General features: G+C 40.9%; 1 pseudogene; it reads right to left on the bottom strand.

The window, feature by feature from the left end:
* Positions 1–3,215: 3,215 nt before the first annotated feature.
* LOC147690251 (uncharacterized) lies at positions 3,216–6,829 on the bottom strand (annotated as a pseudogene).
* Between the last annotated feature and the right edge of the window lie 1,091 nt (positions 6,830–7,920).

Here is a 7,920-nt window from a genome sequence, read left to right as displayed (position 1 = left end):
ATTAAAATCTCTGGAACTGGCTGTTGACTATTGTAAAAATCTGCAAACTGAGAACACAGTTGAAAGTTTTACTTTCATCAATTAAAAGTAGAGTAAAATGTATATGTTATCCAAATGAACAAGTTAAAGTGAAATGGACGTAAAAACAATTGGTCTCAATATGATATCGGTTGGAAAGCCATCATCAGAGGTCTCCGGACAACTGCATTAGGACAATACTAGTGGTTAGAGAGATAATCTGAGGGGAATACTGCTCTACTTCCGACAGGCTCTACGGCCTCATCCGGCCGGATTTCTGAAGTGAAATCCCTAATAGGCAGCATGTGGTGCACCCCTAAAATCCATGCATCATGTGGCAGACTGTTTAAACTATTTCATTAGTGAATTTCCCCTCACCTGTAATTGTTTATGGTCAAAGCCCTCTTTACTATTTATAAGTACTCCAATAACAAAAACCATAATTAACTTCAATAATGTCTCATTCGAGACTATGATCAATTAATCACTTTGATAAAAACAAATTAAGGTTTATAGTATTAATAGGAATGTATCATTACCAGCATGCAAAAAACACCACAATTGTAGTTGTCCTGTTGCTTTATGTTAGAATCAACCACTAATTCCCAAAGCTCATAGTCAGGATGCTCCAGTGCATGTAGGAAATCCCGTTAGAGACATATGAAAGGTTATGTAAAATATTAGAGTTTGTCAATCAGAATAAAACAATAAAGATCTTACATTGTTGTCACAAATAGTGATCAATTAGTAAAGTTTGTGAATTTTATTATTTTGCAATCTTAAAAGTACTAAATAGATAATGGAAACTGTATTTGGGAAAGGGCACCTCCAATTTCTCAAGAAGACTTTGTAGGTATGAAGATTTGCCAGCAGTGAATCGTAGACTAAAATTTTCTTTGTAAAAGGTTTCAATATCTGTGGAAATGATATAAAAGCTGTTTGAAAAAAACATCAGCAAGAGAAAGGGAGTAAGGTAAGGTTTGTTGTACTTTAATACCACTTTTACGATTGTTATAGTTCTTTGTAAATAATGTCTTTTGGATTATACCCAACTTAAAAATGAGTAAGCAAAGTAAATGAGCATAATACGCAAGTACCCTTACACAGCTTTAGAAAATCCCTTTGGAATCATCCTTCAATTATTAAGTGATGTTGCTTTACCTTTTTTTTTTATTTACACATTTTATTGATTTCTAATCATAAAGCTTACAGTGCTACTTCGTTATATCAGATTGTAAACTTACTGAGATTTTTAGTATTGAGTTTTAAAACTTGTTGCTAGAGAGGGCCGCTCTTGATACATTCCAAAACAAAATAGTTTCAGTAATAGCCAATGTATATATTAAAAAAAAGGTAGGCCTCTCCAACTATTACAACCACTCATATTTTTCATCAATAACTTTCAAACTTCTGAAAGATAAATAAAAAATAAAAAAGTGGCACTTACTAAAAGAATCCAATGATTGCCAATATTTGTAGGACAAAGAACAGTTTCCACAGTTTCATAAGGTACCTGCGTAGAATAGAATGTGCTCATTGATAACTGTAACTGTCATCCTGGCTCCATACGTTCAAAGGTATCAATGGATTGTTATTCAGAATTCTAAATGTAAAATATTTACTTGGATGACAAGTACACAGATTCACAGTATACCAGCATGTGAAATGTTGCCAATTGTTCAATACGTTATTGTAAGTCTCTTGTACACTTCAACACTAAATCCATCAGTTACATTAACAAATCATTACAACCTGAGACTGTGAAAAGTCAAATAAGAGATTCAAATATGTACCCGGAAAACAGGCGACCGGTATTTGCCTAGGAAGATAGAGGATGACACTGTTGCAGAAAGTGCTAAAGACTAAGGTTAAAATAAAAGGACATCATTAAATACATTGTAAAACAATTGTTATCTTGGGGTAGGTCTGTGTGTGTTATTTATGAAAATATACGTACATTGTATCGTGACATACATAATTTGCTAAGGTACGCATCGATTACAAAAATTACACTTAGTTAAGTAGTGCATGATTACAAATCTGCTGGAGCAAAGACCAACAGACAGGCGTGAGCGCGGCGGTGGCGAGACATACTATACTGACTATCGATGTTATAGAAACCAACCTCATCAACAATCCATTGGTGCGTTTTGAGTGAACAAAAGGAAGAATCATACAGTTTTATGTCGGACACTATTGCTTCCAAGCGTCCCGTCACTGGTTTCTTCCACACATCCAAAAGTGTTTGCCTGGTCTTAGATCCAGAATCTTTTAAGTCTGTGGATACATAAGTGAGAAACATAAGTTAAAACAAGTTTTAAAGACACCTACATAAACTTCAAAACTGACAGTCACACCAAACAAATTACTTTCGCCGGGGTGCAGGGCTCAACGGGGGGCACCATAGGTGCCTACTAGACTGCCATCCGGAGGCCTTGCACCCATGTGGGCCCTGCTGGGGCCCCCCAAAAACAGATTCCCACAGTCTTTCTGTGTCGAAAAGGCCGGCACAGAAAGGCAGTGGGAATATGCCATCATAATCCCTCGGGCGGATATAGCCGGCTTTGGGATTACAGGCCCTTTTCCAAAACACAGGTAGGATTCCTTCCCAACGAACCCTGGCTCGTAGCCATTTCCAAGGGCATCGTAATTGGAGCCCTAAGCATGAAGGCTGCTATCAACAGCTACCACTTAGAGAGCTTTCTAATGTTGTCTAAAACCACTGAAAACCCAATAAAGGGTTGTTTGGATTAGTGTAAGGTAATATACTTTTTTCGAAGTGAGCACCATATAGTAAACCAGCCGGCCACAAAGTACTAAGATGTATAATTACCAAAATAGAGATAGTAAAATCAAGCTTCTTGTGAGAACACCCTACATCTTCAGTGTCAATATTTGTTAAACAATTTTAAAACAGAAGTATTAATAAAATAAGTAGCAACCTCACCCCCCAACAGCAAGCTTGGTTTTCTGCAAAATCATCATTCTCCTCTGAAAGTGTTTCAAGTGGAAGAGATGCTGGCGATTCATGATTGGTCATGCTTCCTGAAAAATATTGGTTTTGAGGTTGACAAAAACTCAGTTGGGAAAAACAGACTACTCAACCATCCAAACACAAAACCCTACACAAAGAAAAATTATTATTCAATAATACCTTGTTTAAAATACCGTACTTTTAAAAACATATCTTTTGGAGAAAGTCAGCGTCACGTTCTCCTGCTCAACCTAATACCTTTTCACCAAATTAAGGAGACATTTACATATGTTGATACTATATTATTCCGAAACACATCCAATTATCTCACATTGCATAACCAAAAACATTACTTTCGATTGTTTACCTTTGACGCTCGACTTATAAGGCCTCAACATGTTGAGATTGTGTGTTGTTCGTAAAAGGATATTGCGATCATTAAGCAATTTAACACGCTTTCCTTGCATTTCAGCAATAGTGTATGGTCCAGTAAATTTATGTTCCAAAATGCCCCTTTTCTTGTAGCTTTCCTGCAATTTTTCAGAAGCACTAACTGTCCTTCTCTGAAGGTGCACGGCTTATATTTTTGGGAAACTCTCTTTTTAAATTTTTCTTTTTGCTTTTCCTGGGCAACCTCAATATTCTGTTTTGTCTTCCTCTGCAACTCTGCTTTTTTAATTTTGTTTTCAACGATAATGCCGGCATATTCTCTTTCAGGTGGGAGTATAAACTCAAGCTATTAAAGGACACATAAAACGCAATCACTCATTTTCGTTATATAAAAGTGTATTATTATATAAAAATTAAAACAAAGTGAAATAACTTGCTTTATTGTAAATAAAAGTTACGCTAAAGAAAATAAACTATACAATCAGAGAAATTAGATTTCATATGTCAGAATCAGAATCAGAATACGCTTTATTCGGTATAAAATCAATTAACCATAAAAGCAAATAAGTGACAGCATAAAATTTAGCAGTATAAAAATTTAAATAATTACAGGCTATTTAAAAACCATCCATTGTTTTCCTAGTTTTGACCATCAATTTCAGAAATTTCGCAATTTGCACAGTCTGTGATCTATCTGCCAACGGTTGTAGTTTGATTAAAGCAGGGCGACATTGTCTAAAGTTAAAAAGTATCCAGCAAGTGAATGTATGTATAATTACAAAATAACAATATGCATATTAAAACAGACTTTGGAGTAATCACTGAGAAACAAAAAACAACATTGTAAAAATTCTTTACATTAAAAACACAATAAAAATTCCATTCCAGATCCTCGGAAATCTCACTTGGAAATCGTGCTTCTCGGCCGTACATAAGTTGGAAAGGGGAAACTTTTGTTGTGGTATGTGGCTTCGATCGTAAAGCAAACAATGCATGATCCAAAAATAAATCCCAGTCATTTTGGTGCTCATTCACGTATTTAGACAACGTGCTGTAAAATAACAAAAGATTAGCATGTGGCATAATAGTTAATGGCAGTATATTACTTGCAAATTTATCAATATTGAAGAGAAAATATTTTATAAATAAATTGCATATCAACATGTGCATACAAAAAGAATCAGAATTAGCTTTACCTTTTAATGCTAGCATTAGTGCGCTCATCTAAACCATTTGTCTGTGGATGATATGCTGCACTTACAGAACGTTCGATTGATAGCTCAGAATTAACATGAAAAATAAATATTTATATGTTATTGCTGAAATGTAAGCAAAATGTAATTATTTAGTACACAGATGTTTAACAGTACCTTAAAAAGCACTATCCGACTAACAGGGCCAGACAAAAGCAAACAGACACCTACAGTATTAGATAACCGTGCGTTTTGGCCTTTAATGAATTTTAAGTATAATCTGTGTGATAAATATAAAAAACGACCTAACTAGGGGGCCTATTAGGATGGCGGACGGACCTGCGTCCGTCCGCCACCCCGAGGTGGAGGGACCGTCCACAGGGGCAGCGGCGGTCCCTCCGGTGCAATTAGGATGTGACCGCCACCCTGGCGGTCAAATCCTGTATCTTTAACCTTGCAGCGGGTGCTGCAAGGTTAAAGATACAACACATGTTTTACATTTATTATTATTATTATTATTATTATTATCGATTTATTAAGCGCGGTTGCTGCCCAGGGGCGTCCAAGCGCTGAGTTTAGACAGAGACGAGACGGAACACAGGAGGAACTAAAAGGGCTTCCTAAATAGTATGGTTTTCAGTTTCCTGCGAAAAGGGAGTAGGTCGGGTGTGGATCGAAGATCAAAAGGGAGTGCATTCCACAGCTTGGCGGCGTTCAGTGAGAACATCCTGCCCCCCGACCTAGCTCTCCTTACTCTGGGTACCACTGCCAGAAAAGCACCGGAAGATCGGAGGTTCCTGTTAGGGTGGTAAGGGGTAACAAGGCTGGTGTTGATTGCTGATCCAGTCTTCCAAAAAGCTCGATGTGTGATACACAGAGCCTTAAAAGCCACTCTCTGTCTCACCGGTAACCAGTGTAGGCTTTTCAGTCCCTGTCTGACGGACTGTGACCGTGGGATTTGGAGTATGGTACGTGCTGCACAATTTTGTACCACCTGTAGCTTTCGAAGAGTCCTCTCAGGCGCCCCCAGATATAGGGCGTTATTTGAGTCTAAGCGGGACTGAATAAGGCCTTGCACTGCCACCTTCTTGGCATCTAGAGGTAAAAGTGAAAGAACCTTCCTCAGTGTTCTTAAAAGGCCAAAACAGGTGGCAGACAACTTAGTGGCCTGAGTGGAAAAGGAGAGTTTATGGTCCAACCAGACTCCCAAACTCTTGACACTGTCCTTAGGGGTAGGAGGTGCCCCTAGACCAGCAGGCCATAAGGAAGAGAAAGATAGTGGTGAGGCTGGGCCTAAGAGCATGAGTTCAGTTTTCCCACCATTCAGTTTGAGGGAGGAGTTGGTCATCCACTCCCTCACGCTCTCCAGGCATTTCAGCAGGCCGGCCGAGGCTTGCCCACCGTTCTCCTGGGCCAGTGAAACCACCAGCTGGGTATCGTCAGCGTACGACACGATTTTAATGCCGTACGGTTCTACTACCCCAGCTAGCGGTTTCATATAGGCGTTAAACAATACAGGGCTCAGCGATGAGCCCTGCGGAACTCCACAGCTAAGAGGCTTGATGGTAGATGTTGTGTTACCATCAAAGATCTGGAAGGATCTATCAGCCAGAAAGGACCTAAACCACCTTAGTGCGTTTCCCGAAACTCCGATGTTCTGGAGACGGTTCAGCAGAGTGATATGGCTGACCGTATCGAAGGCAGCACTCAGATCAAGGAGGATCACTGCCACTGATCCCCCCTGATCTAGTATCCTTCGAGACTCTTCGGTCACTGCTAGCAAGGCGGTTTCAGTCCCGTGGCCAGGTCTGAAGCCTGTCTGGGAGGTGTGCAGTAGGGAGTGATTCTCCAAAAACTGAACCAGGAAGGCATTTATGTGTTTTTCCAGCACCTTACCAGTCCATGGAAGCAATGAGATGGGGCGATAGTTGGAGTGGTCGTCAGGGTCCAAATTGTTTTTTTTTAAAAGGGCCCGCACCGAGGCTTGCTTCCAGGCAGTGGGCACTGTGCAAGTGGACAGAGATGAATTTAGCAGTTCCAGGACTACAGGGAGGATGGCATCACCTGCCTGCATCAGGATTTCTGGGGGGGCTGGGTCTCGAGGGGATCCCGACTTGACCTGGCGAGCCACTTTCTCTAAGGTGACAAGATCCAGGAGAGGGAAGTGATCCAGAGTCGACTCAATGGTAGACAGGTCTAAACAGGGAGGATTTTCCGAGTTGGATAGGTCGGATGCCTCATGATTCAGAGCCATGGCTGGAAAGGTGGAATATATGTTCAGCACTTTGTCATGAAAAAAATCCGCCAGTTCATTGCATTGCTCCTTAGTCTTGGGTAAAGGGGGAGCAGTGGGGGCACTCGTGCATTGCTTTACTATGTTAAAAATTTCTTTAGGCTTTGATCTGGCTTCCAAGATTTTGCCGGAATAATAAGTTGCCTGGGCTGCCTTAATCCCTTCTTTATAGCTTTTGATCGTCTCTCTATAAGCTGCCTTCTTTTCTGGAAGAAAGTCTACGCGCCAGGCTCTCTCATGTTGCCTACATCGACGTTTTAGCTCTCTCAGCGAGTCAGAAAACCAAGGAGCTGATGTCTGCACTCGCTTAGAGGACGATTTGCAAAGAGGCAAGAGAGAGTCTAAAGAATTAGTAATCCAGCTAACATAGTTTCCATATGCCAGATTGGGGTCTGAGCAGGATGGCGGACGGGTAGCGTCTAACTCACGCCTCCAAAGGTCGCCGGGGAGTTTTTTCCAGTTTCTTCTCAGCGAGATTTGGGGGGATAATTGGGGGGCTTTATGGGTGGACCAGGTAAACGGCACCAGGTAGTGGTCAGACCATAAGAGGGGGATAGGTTGGGCAGTTATTAAATCCATACTATTGCTAAAAATAGGATCGAGAAGGTTCCCTTTTTCGTGGGTTGGGGATGTAACCAGCTGGGTCAGTTGAAGGGCTTCGAGGTCATCAACTAACTCTTTCGCAGAACAGTCGGACGGCGAGTTAAAGTGCAGATTGAGATCTCCCAATACTGTGTAGCTAGCCGCCGATAGGGATCTTTTTGCTACGATCTCTGGTAGTGCTCGAAGGAATAGTTTAGCAGACTCAGGGGGGCGATAGATCAGTGTACCAGAGAAGGAGTGGTTGGCGTTAAACTCTATACAGAATTCCAGACTCTCACAGCCAGGGATGGTGGATGTTGTAGTGCGGCAGTGGTACTGGTCCTTTATGATAATGGCCAACCCACCCCCTCTCCCTTCTGGTCTGTCGAGCCTACAGATGTGATAACTAGCTGGTAAGGCTGTAACAATATCGGGCTCCGATTGGGCCGTAAGCCATGTCTCTGTTAAAA

This window comes from Lissotriton vulgaris, chromosome 9 (genome assembly GCF_964263255.1).
Source record: "Lissotriton vulgaris chromosome 9, aLisVul1.2, whole genome shotgun sequence".
NCBI classification, from domain to species: domain Eukaryota; kingdom Metazoa; phylum Chordata; class Amphibia; order Caudata; family Salamandridae; genus Lissotriton; species Lissotriton vulgaris.
This window is presented reverse-complemented; position numbering and strand designations above follow the sequence as displayed.